This window comes from Heloderma suspectum, chromosome 1 (assembly GCF_057233095.1).
Source record: "Heloderma suspectum isolate Gila_16-S chromosome 1, 16-S_ref, whole genome shotgun sequence".
Taxonomy (NCBI): domain Eukaryota; kingdom Metazoa; phylum Chordata; class Lepidosauria; order Squamata; family Helodermatidae; genus Heloderma; species Heloderma suspectum.
In genome coordinates this window covers 46,016,055-46,037,186 of record NC_139458.1, presented here as the reverse complement: position 1 = coordinate 46,037,186, position 21,132 = coordinate 46,016,055, and the positions used below count along the sequence as shown (strand labels likewise).

Genomic DNA, 21,132 nt, shown 5'->3' with positions numbered 1-21,132 from the left:
TTGCATATTTTGGTTAGAAGATCAGCAACTTCATATTTGAGTTCTTTGAGAAGTCTGGGATGGATACCTTCTCGGCCTGGTGATTTATTTGCTTTCAATTTATCAATAAGTTTGAGAATGTCACCTTTTGTCACCACTATTTGCCTCAGTTCCTCAGACTCCCTTCTTGAAAACATCAGTTCAGGCACAGGAAGGAAGCTCTCTTTCTGAAGGAAGCTCTCTTTTCTCTAATAGCTCCCTTAACACCGCTCGTTAACCATGCCGGTGACCTCTTGGACTTGGTGCTACCTTTCCTAACCTGCGGCATACATTTTAGCAGGGCTTCTGTTATTGTGGTTTTGAGTAATCTGCAAGCATTCTGAAGGGATTTAATCCTATTGACTTCCCCTTTTAGCTTCCTTTTTACCAGTTCTCTCATTTTAAAGAAGTTTCCTCTTTTGAAGTCAAATGTGACTTTGTTGGACTCCCTGAGCATTCCACTTAAATATATATGGAATCTGATAGCACTGTGATCACTGTTTCCAAGTGTTTCAACAACATTTACATCTTGTACTAGGTCCTGGGTGACACCATTTAGGATTAAATCCAAGGTCGCCTCCACTCTGGTCAGTTCCATGACCAACTGTTCTAGGGCAGAATCGTTTAAGGCATTGAGAAATTTGACCTCTTTGTCATGGCTGGAACATGCATTCATCCAATCAATGTGGGGGTAATTGAAGTCACCCATTATTACAACACTTCCTTGTTTGAGGCCTCCCTGATTTTGTTTTCCATCTCAAGGTCACTCTGAGCATTCTGTTCTGGGGGACGATAGCACATTCCTAGCACTAAATTAGTTTTGGAGTCTAGTATTGTCACCCATAGTGCTTCTCCCTTTTAGGTGTCCTAGTCCACTTAACACTATGCTGTCTTTGATGTACAGGGCAATATCTCCCACAGTACACCCTTCCCTGTCTGTCCTATAGAGTTTACATCCAGAGATGACCGTATCCCACTGGTTCTCTCCACTCCACCAGGTTTATGTAATGCCCACTATATCCAGGTTTTCCTTTAAAATCAAGCGTTCCAATTCTCAGATTCTGGCTCAGAGGCCTCTACCATTTGCATATAAACACTTATACATCTTATCCCTCCCCAGATGCCTCTGGCATGTGCATCTTTTGCTATGGGATGCTGGCCCCTTTGATTGGCTATTATGTTCTGCCATGTACTCCTGGTCTATTTCCTCCTCTTCTACATTTGGGCAATCCAAAACATTTTCCCCTTCATCCCTTTGGGATGATTTAACATGAACCAGATGCTTCCCAGCTCCTGTCAGCTTTCCTCCAGGTTTATTTTAGAAGCTGCTCTGCCACCTTTTTTGTTTAGTGCCAGCAGTCTGGTTCCATTTTGGTTCAAGTGGAGTCCATCTCTCTTGTACAGGCCTGGCTTGTCCCAAAACGTTCCCCAGTGCCTAACAAATCTGAACCCCTCCTCCCGGTACCACTGTCTCATCCACGCAGTGGGACTCCTCAGCTTCACCTGTCTAGTTGGCCCTGCACGTGGAACAAGTAGTATTTCCGAGAAAGCCACCTTGGTGGTCTTGGATTTCAACCTCCTCCCTAGCAACCTAAATTTTGCTTCCAGGACCTCACGACTACATTTCCCCGTTACTACATTACATGGACTACATTACATGGACCATGACCAGTGATTCCACCTCAGCACTAACTACTAGGCTATCTAGATGGTGTGTGATATCCGCAGCCTTCGCACCAGGCAGGCAATTCACCATGTGGCCTACACTCCCATCACAAACTCAGCTGTCTATGTGTCTAATGATCAAATCTCCCGCTATCACAAGCCTCCCCACCACCCCCAGAGGCACATCCTCAGTGCCAGAGGATATTTGTTCATCTTCCAAGGATTGGGTCTCTTCTAAAGGATCATTTCCCTCTTCCTCAGAATGATGCCCTCCGTCCCCGAGACCGGTATTCTCCATGATAGCAGAGGAGCTGTCAACCTGGGAGTGGGACACAGCTAATAGGTCCCTGAAGGGCTCATCCATCAACCTCTCTGATTTTCTTAGCTTCCCCAGGTCAGCAACCTTGGCCTGAAGGGAACAAGCTTATTCCCTGAGAGCCAGGAGCTCATTACACTGAGCGCACACCCAAGACTTTTGTCCAGGAGGTAGATAGTTATACATGTGGCACTCAGTGCAGTACACTGGATACCCCCCCCCCCTTTTTTTTTGCTGGCTTTCTACTTTCATAACTTTTTTTTTTTTAATTTGGGTGTGTTTTCCCTGGAAAACATAGTTGTTTACTATGAGAAGTTGGGACAATTATTTACAGCTACTTACTGTGAGTATGGAGTAGGGAGGGAAGAGTTCCCTGCCCTGGCTTCCTCACCCTGTTGCTAAACTCACACAGTTGCTTAAGTTGCTTGTTGGCTGACACTGTCCCTGGGGCTGAGACGTTTCGTCACTGGGTCTCCTCACGCTTGGAGAGCTGGCTCCATCGCAAGTGTGCCTCCTTATATAGTTAGGCCCAACTGTTGCTGCAGTGTATCTGATTGGAGGGCGTCGTTTGAAAAGTAAGGGAGGCTGTGTGAAAACTCCTGATCAGCACTGGCTTTCAGTGGCTAGGAGTGTAGGTGAGTTGGCCCCCCAAGGAATGGTGATTCCTATTTAGGAAAGAGGACTATTAACAGTAGTAAATGGGAGATCTATTGAGGGGAGATTCTCTATTCAATGGATCAGTGCAGGGGACTGCAGACAAAGAGTAGGTGATTTGGGGAGGCTGTGGCTTGCAAGGTCTTGATCCTTTTTCTGTGTGCTTTTAAAAAGTTAAATGACTTTTTAAATGCTGAAACCCTTACACTTGCTTTATTTGATGAACTGCTCTTTAAGGCCTAAAGCCTGAGCCTAAACTGAGCCCAATTTAGGCTGAAGCAACCCTGCACTTTTTCCTGCTATAAGCAGACTCTTATTTCCCCTTTCTAAGCTTGTGGTGAGTTTAAAATACAGTACATCTGATAGTTGATTTGCCACCACAGTAGAGCCCAGGTCATCCTGGAAGTGAACATTTTAATCTACAAAATGATCTATAAACTCCATACAGCAGGCCTCTGGTGGTTCTTCACAGGTCAAACATGAAGGCTGTCATAATCTCTTCACTCAGAAAAGCTCTGCTGGATGACACTGTGTAGACATGATGGAGGCAGAAAAGAAAGATCTCTACACTGCCCCTCTGACTTAGCAAAGGCTCTATAGTGAGCTTTAAGCTGAATTTAGTGTTCAGCCAGTCAAAGTGAGTTTTCTTACTTGCAGTCTAATCAGTTTCCCTGGAGCTTCATTGCCCTTCGCTCATCAGTATACGATGGTGCATTGCAGCGTTACTATCTGTAGAGAGGGCACCTAGGAGCAATTGTGTCAAGGCCTGACATAAATTATTGTTCCAGTAATCAACCAAACTGGTGACAGAAGTGCATGAATGTTCTAAATAGCTTCCCAGGAGCAGCACTAGAGAGGGAAAAGATCCAAAACGTGAGGATCTGTCACTGTCTGGGAGTGGACTATTTTTTCCTCAATCCAGCAACCTGGCAGTTTTCACTGGCCCCATGACCTGGAAGAGGTCATTGGCCCCATAGAGAAATTAATTTCAGTTCATTTTCAATCAAGATTTACCCAGTTTTCACCTTCCGGACAGAACATAGACTCGGATGCAATCTCATTTCAAAGATGCGCAAAATTGATGTGTACCTTTGGAAAAATGCTCATGAAAATACCCATGGATTTTCATGCGAAAAGAAAAACAAACAGACTCTCAATCTGAGATGGACTCAAGTCAGAATGAGCTTCAACATGGAGTCTGGAGAACTTTGGCGAGCTCGAATTTTGCTGTTTCGCAGATCCTTTGGGATGTTGCGGGCACCTGACTGAGTCTGGGAGTCCATCGGAACCTGACTCAGTGAGTCCATGGCCCTGCCTGCCGAGTGATGCAAGTGGGGGTGGGTGGGTTCTTATCAGACCTGTCCACTCATGCCCAAGAACCACCTATCCTCCATGTGAGCTTCCATTGTAATGCAAATGAGGGCTCTAGTTTTTTGTGTATCTAATGTTGCACACAACAGTGCCTGAAAAGGGCTATTTCTGCAACATCAGAGGCCTCTAAAGTTGTGGAAATGGCCTTCTATGGCCATTGTTGTGCCCAGCATTAGATATATGAAAATCTAGAGACCCCATCTTGCATTAAAATGGTGGCTCGCATGGAGGAGTGGGTGGCTGCGGGGTGCTCCCAGACTGCTCACTGAGTCCTCCAGCGGCTTGCGCAGCCTGGCTCAGGCGAGCGGCAGCGCCAGCTCTTTGAGCACCCGCCAGCCATGAACTTGGGTGAGTCCGTCCATCCCTCTCTGCCCTATTTTGGGTCAGCTGAAATTTCTGAAGTGTTTTCAAAAGCAGCCCCAGATATAACGCATTGCAGTAATCCAAACGAGAGGTTATCAGAGCATAGATAACTGTAGCTAGGCTATCTCTATCCAGATAAGGACGTAGTTGGTATATCAGCCTAAGCTCTGCCACTGAGTCCACCTGTGCCTCGAGTGACAGTTCTGGATCCATGAGCACCCCTTAACTACAAACCTGATCCTTTAGGGGAGTGCAACCCCCCCCGAACAGGTTGAAGATCACTTAGCTGGGCAGATGAACCACTGACGAACAGTACCTCTGTCTTGTCTTGATTGAGTTATTGGCCCACATCCGATCCATTACCGCACCCAGGCACTGGTTCAGAACACCCACTCCCTCACTGGGATTTGATGAAAAGGAGAGCTAGAGCTGGGTGTCATCTGCACATTGGTGAGAACACTATGCAGATAACATAATGACCTGTGCCTATAACAGGAATAATCTGTTCATGGGGAAAAAAATAAGCAATCCTCATTAAATAAATACACGTCTGTGTACCTTTCTTATACACTTATTTTATACACACAAGTCCTTACAGCCTACACACTGATGTTCCAAGTACAAACATCCATGAGTTAAGCAAGGATACCATATATAGTGAGAAGCACCTGTTAATTCTCCCTATGCAAGCTGAGGCATGTGCATTATTCACACACAGGTGATAAGGCACATAGTGTTCAGATATATACACATTGTTGTTGCTGTTGTTGTTCAGTCGTTAAGTCGTGTCCGACTCTTCGTGACCCCATGAACCATAGCACGCCAGGCCTTCCTGTCCTCCGCTCTCTTCCGGAGTGTGCTCAAGTTCATATTCATTATATCGGTGATGCTATCTAGCCATCTCATCCTCTGCCGTCCCCCTCTCCTTTGGCCTTCAATCTTTCCCAGCATCAGGGTCTTTTCCAGTGAGTTTTCTCTTCGCATTAGGTGGCCAAAATAATATACTTGCAGTAAATATAGTATCATGGCTGCAGAACTGTCATATGTATGGGTGGCTTTGACCCATACAACAGAGGTTGACTACAACACCATTACACAATGGCCCTGTTGCCCCACCAACTCTCACTGGGCTCTTATCTTGACCTAGGAAAGAAGGTTGGTATTGCCAACAGCTTTCTTTATACGATGACTCACACGGATCTTTTCTCAATCACCTTCCCCCCACAATATAGACACATTATTTGTACTGATGTGGTTTTTCCAGTGGACAGAAAAATACACACAGAGATGACTTACATCACCATGAGCTAGAATCCCTGACTGCAGATCTCATGAATCCTGTGGAGGCTGTTTTATAGTGTCACTGGCCTGCGTCTTTAGTTTAAAATGTCAAAGAGTCTTGTGGAACCATAAAGTGTCCTTTAAAAAAAACTAAGTCTAGACATTGTGCATGACTGAAAGCTTTCTTTTGGAACTTAAAAAAAATAATAATTTTCCCAGAGGGAGCTCAGTTGAGGACACCTCCTGTGTCAGAGGCAAGCTGAAGCACTAAGGAACAGGTTTCCAAATCCTTACAACTGGCTTAGTTTCAATGAGGGGATTTATTTTTCCAAAATGGCTGTATATAGCACTGAGAGGACCACCATCTTTGTAAAGCTCACAAAGCAGTGCCTAATTTTAATCACAAAGCAAGTTGTGTTCTTTTAAAATGGATTACTCATAGGTTTCTAATTAGGCAAGTATTACATCCTTTGTTGAGCTGGGTCAGCATCTTGTAGGGTTTTTCTCAGGTCATTGCCTCCAATCAAACAGGAGTATATCTCTCTGTGTGTATATGTGCCTGGTTTACTTACTACCTGTCTGTGTGTTTACACAATCCCCCACCTCTCTCTCTTTTTCTCCCCCCCCCCCCACACACATACCTTGTAGGATTTTTCTTAGATCATTGCCTCCTGTCAAAACACTACCAAGTGCCAGGCTTCTCTCATACATGTCACATGTGTGGATTTCCATGACATCGATCTAATGATGTCATTCTCTGGTGATGTCACAGTAGTCTCAGCAAATATAGGCTATATTGGTTTAGAGGAAGTGTAGGTAGAGCAAAGACACAGATCTTATTAGCTCTGTTCCTGAAGAAAGAGGGGGAACCCAGCAAATGGAATCATCCATCAGCAGGTGGTTGGAGAAGATAAAATTTGAGGTCCCTTCCAATTCTGTGATTTTATGGGGAGAATTCAATCTAGCTGCTGGTGACATTTGTCCATCAGCTCTTAAAGGTAGTGCTCTAATTACTAATTCAGCTTTCAGGGTTATAACAACAGCAGGTACAGTGCATTTGGATAGTTTTGATATGGCTTGTTCTGAGGGGTTTTTGGATACCTTTGACATTTAAATACAGTGCAACTCTTTCAGAGGATGAATAAAATGTCTGTCCCTCAAAGATACTGATTACTTTATTTTCATCTGAAAATCTGGTGTGTGCTGCTTCCTCTCCTCTTGACTCAGAGGGTGACCAGAAGTCAGGAAATGTGAATCAAAGAACATGAGATTGAAAGAAAACACCACACAACAACAAACTCAATACCAGTGGTTTGTTGGAATTATGCATATTTCCTGCATCTTACTCTTTGAGACATGGCAGGATTAGCTTTTATGGTCTTCTGTTGTCCAGGGATTTTACTAATCTGCACTTCTACCACTTGCCTCAGGCAGACAATTTCCTAGTGCCATGAGAAATCATTTAAACTTTAAAGAGATTCCTGATGTTATGCCCATGTTCCTCTTGTCTCAGTCAAACTGGGGTGGAGACTGAACTGAATGAACTACATACATTTTGCTGCAGATACCACTTTGTAGAGTTCAGTTTGTAGAGTTCACTTGGTAGACCCTTCTAAGGCAGAAATGGTTTAAAGTGATGTAGTTTTATTTCTGCCATGCATGTGATTCATCTCCACACATAAGACAAAAACTTATAATTGGGAAAAAATCTTTTTCTTTCTTTTGCTTTTTGGCATATGAATGTATTCCAGACGTTTATCCTTTAAAAACAAACACACAATTCACTTCTAGCCCATTGATCTTCAGCTATTGGGTTACAACATTAGCAAAGCTGACTCATATCAGTGGTGCCATGACCCATTTGGGAAGAGAAAAAGAAGGATGTCAGAGGCAGAGAAGGGAAAAAGTGGAACAGGCATGTCTAGATAGTGATGTAGAAGAGATAAAAATAAGATATATGGTAGAAAATGAAAAGTGGGTCTCCTGTTGCAGGTTGGGAGGTGAGACTGAGTCTGGAGTGTGCAAAGGTTGAAGGCCACTGCTCTAGTCCAGCCTTGCCCAACCTGGGGCCTTCCAGATATGTTGGACTTCAACTCTTCGGAGTTGGACTCGATGGCCTTGTAGGCCCCTTCCAACCCTACTATTCTATGACTACTATTCTATGATCCCATAATCCCACAGTCAGCTGTGCTGGGGGATTATGGGAGTTGAAGTCCAAGGCATCTGGAGGGCCCCAGGTTGGGTGAGGCTGCTCTAGCCTATTCCATTCCAGAGAACTGAAATAACGATGAACATAAACTGGCCAAGGAAAAACCATTTGAAACTTTAAAAACAGAGATATCACTAATCCCCTCAGCACTATACTGGCTTTACCACAGCTACCAGAAGGGAATCCAAATAACAAAGTCAAAAATATACTTTCCAAAAGAGGATCAAGCTTAGGATTTGATGAACCTCTGGCTGGAATGAGTTTTCACAGCTCCCTGTTTAATATAGGGCTGGGAAAACTTTTTTTCTTTTCTTTGAAAACTGCATTCTCCTAGGGCAGGGGTGGGGAAGCTCAGTCCTGGGGACTAAATCCAGCCCTCTGGGGCTGCCCAGATTTCCACGCCCCTTCCTTGACCCCACCCTCTTTCCCCCAACCACCAATCATTTGGTGGTTTCCTAAATCCTAAGACTTATTTACTGACAGTAAGAGCTTTAAACTACAATATTCTGGGGTTTATTTTTATATTTTGGCCCATTCCCTTTTGTCATTAGCCCTGTCCCCTTTGTATTCAACCCTGTTACCTACAGGAATGTAGCCCCTAAGACCATTTAGAATCATAAGAGTTGGAAGGGGGCATATAGGCCATGAAGTCCAATCACCTGCTCAGTGCAGAAATCCAGTTTCATGTAGGGATGTCTGTCCTTTGAAAATTCGGCCCTTTTCAGGCCCAACAGATCTCTACTGCCCACCTGGCTCAGCTTGCATTGGCAAGCCAAGCCACAGGCTTTTCACAAAATCCAGGAACCTTTTGCGTTTCTTCTTCTTGTCAATAGAAGGTGTGAAAATTATTTATTTGTTTGTTTGTTTGTTGCATTTCTATCCCGCCTTTTTTCCTCTTGCAAGGAACCCAAGGCGGCTTACATTATCATCCTCTCTGTTTTATGCTAGGAATTTGAGCCAATTAAGCAAATTATGGCTGGAATTTGCACAAATCACACATGCAATTTGTGCAACTTTCTATCAATGTGGGGGGGACCCAAAATCTGTGACCTGGCCTGACTTGATACAGATCTCAAGTCAGGTCAGCTCATGGGGAAGCGAGCTGAAGCCTGGGCAGCCCAGCTGCTTGAAAGCTCAGTGAACTCCACCCCCCAGATGGATTCCTTTCCTCCAACCTCCCTAGTTTAAAACATCCATGACAGATGGGTGCCCAGTCTCTACGCAAATACCTCCAGCAATGGAGAGCCCACCAGCTTCCTAGGAAGTTGGTTCCATTGTCTGACTGCTCTGACCATTTGGAAGTTTTTCATGATGTTCAACTGAAGTCTGCCTTATTCCATGTCCTGCTGTCTTGGATGATAGAGAACCAGTTGTGGCTCTCTTTTCTTCTCAAGGATAAATGTACCCAGTTCCTTCAGTCTTTCTCCTTTCCTAAATGGAATTCAGCCCTTAGGCTGAAAGACTTTCCCCACCTCTGCCCCAGGGGTTAATCTGTTGATGGCCATATGCTGGCAATGGGTGGCAGTGCAGTAAACTGTGGGAAGGAACAAAGCCAAAGTAGGTCACCCAGTTTCTCTCTCTGTCACTTTCTGCCACCCCCTCTTTCTGCTAACACCCCTCTCTCTTTTTGACAACCCATTTCTCCCCCCTCCCTTTTCTTCCCTGCCGAGCAGGCTGTCAAGAAAGAGACAGATCACAGGGGGCTTTTGAAATTAGGCTGAGGCTGAGGGCTGCATGCTGCGTAAGTCTGGTCTAATAGTTTTGTGGTTTAGATTTAGCATACAGACAGGGATAGAGCTAATAATCCCCCTGGGTTGTGTGGCCAGACTTTTGAGAGCTGGTCCCAAACATTCTGTACAAGATCAGTCCTGAGGAAGATACACAGCACTTAAATGCACAGGATCACCCATCAAGGCCAGGAACTTGTACAATTAAAGAGAAATATTGCCTGTTTCTCCTAAGAGAAGCCTGTGTTAGGCCTGTTTCTCTTTAGGAAAGCCTGTGTTATATCGGTTTCTCTTTAGGGAAGCCTGTGTTATGCCTCTTTCTCCTTAGAGAAGCCTGACACACCTGTTTCTCCTTAGAGAAGCCTGACATGCCTGTTTCTCCATAGGGAAACTTTCCTTATATTTTGTCTATTGTGGCTTCATTTCATTGAGATGTGCTCTGTAAATCTGAAAATCTTCTATTATAGGCCCTTCGTACAGTTTTTTCTAGAACTGCATTAATGTAAACATCTCTATCTCTTCCAGACCAACCAGGTGTGTGTGTGTGTGGGTGTTTTAAATTAAGGATCTAGATTTAGATTATTGTACTCTTAACAAGTGTGGTATGAGATTGAAATGTTTCTCATGTACTAAACAAACCTGCTTTCAAAGCTATGTTTATGTAACATACGCCTGGTTTCAAATGAGCACTTACAAATCATGTGCGAATTACCACACTGTATTAAAAAGTGTGTTCCGTAAACCACTTCACCTTCAGTGGTAGTGCTGCTACACTCTTACAACTAGAGGCAATCCAGTGAGCTCTATGCTTGGTGGATTGTGACAACTTTCTAGATAGAATGGCAGCATATGGTGGCTCAACACAGAGATTCCCCTTGACTTTGGACAGGTTGAAAAAATCAGGTTTTCATTGTGTCTGTGTTACCAAGAGACAGTCAGATCTGATGCTTGATTCATTATTGGACACTGTCCATATTCAACTGCAAGCAAGTGTTATAAAAGGGATGCTGTGATTTATTATGATTGGTTTTAATTCATCACACTCATGCACAAATGAATATGCAGGCAAATGCCAAGCACAATGTTCTTGTGATGAAGTTGGAATAAAATAAGAGAGGTGGCACCCACTGACTTTCAGCATTCATAAATGTCATGGTATGTATTACTTCAGTTCATAACTCCTCCAGTACATTTGACTGAAATCTTTCTGCCTTCCCCTCTGATGGTGAGTAAATGATATGGGGCTTGTTAGTAAGTTGACCTGGCATTCCACAAGCATAGAAGAGACCCTTGTGGTTGTTAAAGAAACTCCTACAGAACTGATTCAGATGTGTAAAGGGAGCGAGAAACTCCCTCATCCCAGTGTTCTATCCAATGTGTGAGTGACGTGGCATGTTCTATTCCAGGGTGTTAGCTTTGTAATGAGATAGTCGCCTATGTCTTGTCCCTTGACCTCAAAGGTGTTTGAAGGGTGTTAATGTGGTGGCTCCATCTGTGGCTGTCACTATGAATCTTCCTTCCCGTCTGAGGCTGCATGACACAGTCAGTTCTGATCATCTGGTGTCTTAAGAGTACTGCAGTTTTGGATTTAATCACTCACCTGGTCACCACTGGTGACAAAGAATTCCTTGAAGGCAAAGGTGAGTGAGCAATTTTTTTTTCTCCTTTTCCAATCCACTGTTTTTCTGTGCTGGCAGTGGAGGAAGGGGTGTTGCCATTTCACTTACCTTTCCTACTGGCTGAATTGAATTTTGAATTGAATTGAATTTCTTAATCGCCCATCTGATCAGTCACCTGGCCACTCTGGGCAATGTACAGCAATACAATTTTACAACAATAAAATTTTACTTTAAAACATCATATTTCTAAAAATACCCTAGCCCACCCCAAATGCCTGCCTGAACAACCATGGTTTTAATGCGTGGCGGAAGCTCATTAAAGAGGGGGCATGGTGGAGTTCCATGCAGTGGATTGGGGGGAAAGGAGCAGAGTTTTCTGTTTCTCCTTTGCCAACCTGCTACACTTCTAACCAACCAACACACACACACACATTAGTCTCCTCTTTACTCATGCGAGGGGTGTGTGTTATGAGTAAAAAGTAGGTGAGTATATGTTTTTGCAAGCTAATAAATGGGACGTGTGTGTCTTAGTAATAAGCCTAGACGACTATTATAAGATAACTCTTAAAAGGTTTATCTTTATGAGGTTTCAGTTGGCTAGCTAGTGTGAAGATGCTTTTCAGATTTTGGAGTATAGGCCATGCCCCACATTTCATAGGAAAGACATGCAAATCCCCCAGTTCTTATTTTTCATGATGGATTGGAGTATTTGAATACCAAATGTCTGTTTTCTAGCTTATAAGGAAGTACATCAGGGAGGGAACTGTACTTGCGAATTATAAATGAGTCAGAGCCAAGCAACTATATATATCTATGTCTGTCTGTCTGTCTGTCTGTCACTCAACCATATGATAAACAATCATTGCTAAAAAGAGATGAATATTGAGAACACGTGGGTTGTACAAAGAACTACTGTCAATTAAAATCCAGTTTCCTTAAGTCTGATCCTATAGTACAAAAATCTCCCAAACATTTATTTTAAATAAACCAAACTCAAATGTCATTAGCTTGGGTATACCCTGGATTTAAGTGCTACATCCCCAGCTTTTTGATGAAGTCCTTTGTGTGTTCACTTCTGCTCTTTGCTTGGATATACTGATTATATTGATTTATCTGTTGGGTGAGGGACAATTTACGGCACATCCTGCCTTGAATTGGGTTAGATGACATAATACTATTGTATTTAAGTACCTAACATGGGGAAGTATAAAATGCCATTTCTGCACTGGTCACTTCATGCCTTTTTGTTTCTGATGTTTGTCTGGAAGATCTATGGATTGTGCCTTCTTTTATGTTGGGCAATAAAGAGAACAGTGCTTACAAATAAATCGCTTATGATTCTGAGCTCTTGCTCCTGTGATGCGTACTTTACACCTTGTTAAATTTGAAATTAGCTATTACTGCTCAAGAACAAGAGTACTAAGTCATGTTGATAGCTCTCTAAAATAATCAACTCAGTCTGTCCAAAGGGCAAGCGACGGGTGGGAATGAGGAAGAAAACGCCAATTCTCATCAAAGATATCATAATGCTATTATAAAAATCAGTTGTGTCAATCCTTGAGTACAGTAAGCTGCATCTATCCCACAATGTGACACATGAATAAGGGAAAGTTTCAGAAAAATGCTTCTCAAACCTATTTGTTACATTTTAATCCAGCTCTTCTTCCAAGAGCTCAGAGACCATGTGACTTCCAAGTGGTCTCCCATCCAGACATTTTGCCCAGGGCCCCTTCAGACTTGGAGCTGGACCTGCTTTAGTTGAAACTAAGGTATCTTGAGGAATAACTCCACTTTCTTCAGACCTTTGGCACTGGGTTGTCTGGCTCTCCAAAATTTTACATCTCCCCAGAAAAAATAATCAATCTCTGGCCAAAACTACACTGAAACTTTATACCTGGAAATGAGATTTGGGGATATCACCATACACAGTGAATGTGCCATTTTTCTACCTGCATCTTTTTTTTTTCCAGTTCGTAAAAACCTCTCTATTTTTCTGTCTCTGGAGTTTAAACTTAGTGGCCTGGTTCAGATGCACATATCTTGGTTTGTTAAGCCAAGATATGCATGCGTGTTGTGCTTGTGAACTCTGTTTACACTGCTCCTTCCTTCTCAGTACAATGCAATAGATGACTTTCTAAGTTAGTTAGCTATAGTTTTCCATTATGTCTGAACTGGAAAATGATGGTTGCAAGGACTGAAAAAAGCCAAGCTCTTAAACCAACTTTGAACTGTGATTTAAGATCCTGGTTTGTTCTGCACCTAACGATACTTATTTCACAGTTCGGATGACATGGGACCTATGGTTAATTAATCTAGGAAGTCTTCAATCATGACATGCTGAGAAGGGAGGAAGTTAAGGGGTGCAAGGATAGTGAGCATGAGCACAAGGCTCATGCATATATTGGCTTAGTAAGGTGACATATGTACATCCAAACTGAGCAGGTATTTGGAGAAATAGCATCATTTTTAACCTTTAACTTGGGAGCCTGTTGCTTTGGCTAGGTGTGAAAGTATTGAGAGGACGGCCAGAATCTCTTCTCGATCATCCCAGAATGCAGGCCATGGGATAATGGGCTCAAGTTACAGGAAGCCAGATTCTGGCTGAACATCAGGAGTAACTTCCTTACTTTTAGAGCAACACGGCAATGGAACCAACTACCCAGGGAGGTGGTGGGCTCTCCCACACTGGAGGCATTCAAGACGAGGCTGGACAGCCACCTGTCAGGGATTCTCTGACTTGGATTCCTGCATTGAGCAGGGGGTTGGACTCGATGGCCTTGTAGGCCCCTTCCAACCCTACTATTCTATGATTCTATTCTATGATTCTATGACCTAGGGAGGTGGTGGGCTCTCCCACACTGGAGGCATTCAAGACGAGGCCGGCCAGCCACCTGTCAGGGATGCTCTGACTTGGATTCCTGCATTGAGCAGGGGGTTGGACTCGATGGCCTTGTAGGCCCAACCCTACTATTCTATTATTCTATTCTATGATTCTATGACCTAGGGAGGTGGTGGGCTCTCCCATACTGGAGGCATTCAAGATGAAGCTGGACGGCCATCTGTCAGGGATGCTTTGACTTGGATTCCTGCACTGAGCAGGGGGTTGGACTCGATGGACTTATAAGCCTCTTCTGACCCTATTCTTCTATGATCTAAGACCAGGGTAGGGAACCTGGTGGTCCAAAACATCTGGAAGGCACAATTCCCATAATCCTTGACAATGGACTATGTTAGCTGGGGCTTGTGGGAGTTATAGTCAAAAACACTTGTGGTGCATGGGGTTGCCTACCCCTGATCTAACAGATAAAGAACTGTCTCGTGATATTTTGATCAGTGTTTTTTATAATTAGATGATCAATGGTCCATGATAACCAGAAACTCATTGGGTTCTCAGGCCCTGTCCACCCTGCTGGAAGAGGTGCTTTTCACTGCTGGGGACTAAGCCTAGACAGTATGCATCCAATGAGTGCATTTGGGTGCTGAGGCATGGCCCCTCCCACCTCGCAGGGTCTTATGAGACTACAAATTACCAGCCTAAATGTGTGCCACTTTGTTGAAAGAGCTGTGCAATTCAATTAAGGTTGGCAGAAAATCCCATCTAATTGGATATGTGTGTGTCTCAAACTCTTTCAATACAGAAACCTTGGCAGTAGCCCCAAAGATTCCTTCTGCTTTACCAGGCACTTTACATCAAGCCAATCATGTTGTCTTGTTGTGAGCTTCCCTTTGCCCCCTTCCCAGCTATGCCATTTCCTATCACACTGATTCAGGTTCACAAGCCTCTCCCCATTTTCCCCCAGCTGTGATGCTCCATTCACCCCCTCTTTTTTCCTTTAGGAGTAGGATGTCAGTTTATCACTGGCTATGTCTCTCTCTCTCTCTCTCTCTCTCTCTCTCACACACACACACACACACACACACACACACACACACACACATTTTGCCAGTTCTGGGAGAGAGTTTGTTAATGCAGTCCATGCAGCAGACTACCAACCGCGGGATGGAATCTTACACTACAATCCTATACATGTTTATTTGGAAGCAAGTCCCATTGTTTCTAGCAGAGCTTACACACAGCTATATATAGGATTGCAGCCTTGGTTGTAGATGTGAAATATCTTCTGTCCTGTATTTTCTGGCATATATTGAAGAAATTATGGCATGACAGTTTCTCTGGATTAATATTTGGATTCATCACATACCTTTCATTTAAGCAATCACATTGAGTAACTCACTGAAATTCCATACAAATGGCCGAAGCAGTGAGTCCTCCTATACTATAACTTACATTGAGCTCACATTCACCTTGCCCTCATCCCAGCCCTTTAAATGTATATTCAACGCTTCACAAATCTTTGGTCATGGGGAAATGGCTCAGTCATAATGACTCCATTTGACATCTGACCTCAGACTTTAGCTGTTTGATCAGAAGTACCTGCAGCTATATAGAGCGTGTGTCTGAGTTGATTGTAACACATTTCCTTCCTTTGGATCAGAAGCAGCTAGGCCAGGAAATTACTGTAGCAGAGAGGAGCACATGGAGAGAACTGTTATGTTCTTGCCTCTGACCACCTTGGAAATGTAACTGTTGTCAGCAGTTCTTCTGGGCCAGAACATGATGATACAGGCCAGAGCGCTAATGGACAATGTGTTGGCTTACATAGATGCACACACTCAATCCTTTCCAGGAAAAAAAAAGTTGAATGGGCATCTCTATTGAGATGCTTTAGGCCAGTACTTTTCATACTGTAGGATTCCTTATTGAAAACTCTGGGATTCCTTATTGAAAAGATCTGCAATAGTAGACTTCCCTGAAGGTTGACATGTCCACCATCTCCATCTGGAAGTTACCGAATGACGGAAGGCGGAGTATGTTACTGAGTGTTGTATGTATAATTCCTAAGAATTTTGGCACCATTGCAGCTCAGAGGATTTTGCATCCAATCCCTTGATTATGGGTTGGGCCATGGTTTGTTTTTTGAATAATTATTAAGTGAGACAAATGTACAAATTGCTAAGTAGCCCTTCAGAGAACTGCATGTACCCAAGCTTGGCTGCTTTGCACCACTCAGTAATTAATTTGCAGATGTCGATATGGGTGAGATTAGCGAAGAATTATGGGATTGGACCCAGACTAAGCTACTTGCACTTAGTTCTCACTGAAATCAATGGGACTTAAGTCACAACAAACTTGTCCCATTGAGACCTAAGTGCAACTGATGGATACAATCTATGGTATTGATAGTGTGATAATGAATGGGTTCCTTCTGAACAAATCTATTACAAGTTGATATGTCCTTTGGCTCCTTCTCCTGTGTTACTGCTAGAAAGTCCTTTCCCCAGCCAACCTTCCATTTCTTGGATTGCCCCCTTCCATTCTTTCAGTCTTATCTCATAAAGTTGCATGGGCTTCTTTGACTTTATGCTGCTTTACTAATGAATGAAAACCAGGGAGAAATCTGTCAAGATAATTGATTTTTAGTTATTAGTCAGTTTTAAAAACCCCTAGTGGCTAAGAGCAATTTGTCAAAAGCAGTTAATTAGTCACATTAAGTTATCTGTTAGACAATTCTGTAGACGCCAACTTCACAATAAAACTAACCCGTGATAAATCTTCCTCTTTTGCACACTTCGTTAGATGGTTAAATGAGGAACCGATGCTCCAGAATGAGACAGAACTAAGAGACTCCATGCACAAGAAAGATACACACTTGTCTCGTAGGTTGTCCTTAGGAGACCTGAGTGTAATGCGTGTTAACACTCTGATAGGTTTGCTTGAGTAGGATCAGATGACCATTCCATTCATTCTTCCTCTTAAATGCATATCAAACACTATGCAAAAGTGTGCGCGGAGCAGGTAGTGGCAATTGTTATTCATTGCTGGGTGGGTCACTGTGACGGATCTACATGTTTTACCTTGTTACTAGAAAAGTGGAAGTCATCAATTCCTACCATGGAAGAAAGAGGGGCTTCACCTTTGTCCAGCTTGTTGGTCTACTAGTGTAGGGGCAGGGAACAGATGGTAGGCTGGCTACTTGTGAGTTGCCCCAAAAGAGGACACCAATTTGCATCTGCTAATATATATGTACAGATGCAAGTTTAGAAATAATTATTATAATTTAAATAGAAATACAGTACATCTCACATAGTGATTTGAACTCATGGTGCTACTTCCCTCCTGCAGGGGTGGGGGACCCATTCGGATGGTCCACCCAGGAGACTGATGAAATCCAATGGATTTCTGAATGCTCTTGAGGATTTTCCAGTGGAGAGAACTGGTGATCCAGGCAAGGCCCTAGCCTCACTGTGGAACAGTGAGATGCAGAGGGCCATCAACTTGATTGCACCTGAGTGCCCCCTCCAGCACTGTAGAGCCTGCTCCGCTCCTTGGTATACGGAGGAGCTGTAGTTAATGAAACAAGCTGGACATCGGCTAGAGTGCAAATGGCGTAAGACTTGAAATGATGACAGAGCATGCTAGAAACCACATGAACGTGCCTATTGCATGGTGGTGTGGGCGTCAAAGAAGGCTTATTTTGCTGCCTCCATTGTGTCCTCGAGTAGCCATCCAGCAGAACTTTTCTGGGTGGCCCAGGGGCTGTTAACACCCTCCTCAGGAAATAGGGCCCTGGCCCTGTTGACAACATGCTGTGACCTTTCTGCATCACACTTTGAGGACAAAATCACGAACTTGACACTGTTTTTAGTGCAGTTCCAGTTGAAGTGTCTGATGCTATCATCTGCCCGATTTTGTGAAACAGTTCCAGCTATTGACTCCTGATGTGGACAAGGTGCTTGCAGCAGTGTGACCAACCACGTGCCCTCTTGATCTCTGCCCCTCTTGGTTAATGAAAGCTACCTGAGGAGGTATGACTGGGTGGGTTCAGGGAGTCCACTGGGTGGGTTCAGGGAATGGTTCCCTGCTGTCCTTAAGGAGGCAGTAGCGCAACCACTCCTGAAGAATTCCACTCTGGACTAGGGATGTACGGACTATGTAAAATCTGCTCTGTCTGTGTTTCGCAGATTGTCAGGTACCTTTTGTTCCATCATCCACTCACAGATGGATGCAAAATTTTTTTTTCTGTCATGCAGACAAAACACTAAATAATTACATAAGTATTTACATAAGTATTTACATAATTTACCTTAGTACATAACATTTAGCATATTGTCCCCCATTCCATTCAATGTTTCCTCAGCAGAAACGTATGTATTTTCCTACAAATTTATATGTGTAAATTTTGGGAAAGTAAAAAAAAAAATCATCCGAAAGTCCATGGACTCTGCACAGCCTGCTGCATTCCGCAGCAGATTCCGCAGGTCAGATTCTTAGAAATCTGAGCTCATTTTAGACCATCTCGAATTTCTCCAGCATCCCTACTCTGGACCCAGTGGTACTAGACAACTACTGCCCAGTCGCAAATACCCCTTTCCCAGGGGTACTTGAGAGGGTCATGGTGGAGCAACTGCAGGCACCCTTGGAGGATACTGATTATCTAGATCCATTCCGGTTTGGGTTTCGATCTGGACTGAATCAGCCTTGGTCATCCTGATAGATGACCTTTGTCAAGAGAGGGACAAAGGGAGTGCAACCCTATTAATTCTGCTTGACCTCTTATCGACTTTTGATACCGTTGACCGTAGTATCCTCCTGGATCGACTCGGTGGGAGGGGTATTGAAGGCACTGTGTTACAGTGGTTCTGGTCCTACGTGCGGGGCCAATTTCAGAGAGTAACATTGGTTACTCTTCCTCAGCCCCTTGGCAATTGAGCTACAGGGTACCATCTTGTCCCCAGTGTTATTGAACCTCTATATGAAGTCATTGGGAGTCATTAGGGGATTTGGAGCTAAATGCCATCCGTATGCTGATGACACACAGCTCTATCTCCCTGTGACATCTGTATCAGGGGAGGCTGTGCAAGTCCTGGATCAGTGCCTAGACTTAGTAATGGGCTGGATGAGGGCCAATAAACTGAAGCTGAATCCTGGCAAGACGGAAGTCCTGTGGGTGAGTGGTTCCCAGGTCCAGGAGATAGGCTCATTGCCTGTTCTGGATGGGGTTGCACTCCCTCTGAAAGATCAGGTTCGTAGTCTGGTGGTACTCCTAGTCCTAGATCCATCACTGTTGCTGGTGGCCCAATTGGCTGCAGCGGCTCGGAGTGCCTTTTACCAGCTTCAGTTGGTTCACCAGGTACGACCTCTCCTGGGCAGGGATAGCTTGGCTATGGTGGTACAGGCATTAGTAACCTCAAGACTGGATTACTGCTATGTGCTCTGTGTGGGGCTGCCCTTGAGGCTGCTCCGGAAGCTGGAGCTAGTGAAGAATGCAGCAGCTCAGCTGTTGTTGGGAGCTGCCCCTTTTCAGCATGCAACTCCTTTGTTGAGGGAACTGCACTGGCTGCCTATTCACTACTGGGCCAGGTTTAACGTTTTAGTAGTAGTGTACAAATCCCTAAACAACTTGGGGCCAGCATACCTGAGAGAGTGCCTTCTTCTTTACCAACCTGCCCAGTCACTGAGGTCATCAGAGGGCATGCTCCTGGTGGTTCCACATGGCCCCATGCCCAGCTGGAGTCCACCAGGAAAAGAGCCTTCAGTGTAGTGGGCCCCTTCCTGTGGAACTCCCTGCCTTTGGAGGTCAGGCAGGCACCAAGGTTATGTTGCTTTCAGCGCCTCCTGAAGACATTGTTATTTTGAGAGATCTTCCTTGAATGAGCAGCCACAGTTTAAGTTCAGAATCTGTTTCTTTTAAAACATTTTAATATGGTGTTTTATTCTTTTATCTGGTTGTTCACTGCTCCAAAACCTTTGATGTGGAGCAGCATATAAATATTGTAAATAAATAAATAAAGTGGAAGACTGTGGCCAGTTGACCTGTGTGCCTTGCTCAATCTGCTATCCAGGTCCTGTTGATGAAGAACTTGAAGGCCTGAGTCTTCCTTCTGATAATTCTTTATCTTTATACTGGGCTGTCCTTTAAATAGAGAACACCTTCAAAACAGAGGGCAGTCCTCTGGCAGCCCTTCAAATAGAGGGCTGTCCTCTCTAAAAGAGGGCATATGGTCATCCTAAGGTGGCCTGGCTCACCATCCTCTCTTCTGAAGTTCCAAGCCTTCCTCAGCCCCGCCCCGCCCCGCCCCATTATGTTTCCCTGTGTCTGAGCCTACCATTTGCATGTTCAAGGGTCCATGAATTCCAAGATGGTCAGCACAAACAGGGATCAGGCAAAAAGCAAGGTCTCAGCAGTCCAGGTCTCAGGCAAAAAGGTCCCAAGGCAACACAGCAGACAAGGAACAGGCAGAAGGAGAATCAGAATTGAGTCCAGAAGTACTCACACCATGAAGCAATCCAGAGGCAAGAAAAGGAAAGCTGGGTATATAAAGGTCTAGTTGATGTTCTTTCTAGACACTCTCTCAGCCTTACACTGTTGTTTTTATGCAGAGACTATCAGAGCCACACCCAAGCTTCAGCTGTGAGCTTCTATTAACTACAGCTGTAAAGTTCCTCCTTGTGAGCAAGCCTCCTATGTGCAAGTAGACATTTTCTCACAAGGAAGCCTAGCACTCCTTCTGAGTTCCTGTCTTTTCAGGTGGCATCTCTCCTGAGGACTTGGGGGTTTTCTGTCTCCACCTCTGATGCAGAGTCCTTGTCCTCCGCAGGTGATTCCCTCCTAGTAGTCACCCTTGAGGGCCTGGGCTCCTCCTGGTCTGCTGGCAGAGACTGGGCATTGCTGTTGGTGGTGGGACTTGGTGCTCCAGCTCTTCCTCTGAGGAGGAGTCCTACAGCCTGACATGACATGCCCAGGCTTGTATAGTAAAATTTGATGACTGCTTGCTGGGACTGCTGTGGTACTCCTCACAACTTACCCGTCACTTTGCGTTACTTCCTGAAGCACTCAGCTATCATCA

At 44.2% G+C, this 21,132-nt stretch overlaps 1 protein-coding gene across 1 annotated transcript in view; it reads left to right on the top strand.

Moving 5' to 3' along the window:
- NRXN3 (neurexin 3) overlaps nt 1-21,132 on the top strand; it is a 1,900,058-nt gene that overhangs the window by 416,440 nt on the left and 1,462,486 nt on the right. The window lies entirely within an intron of this gene.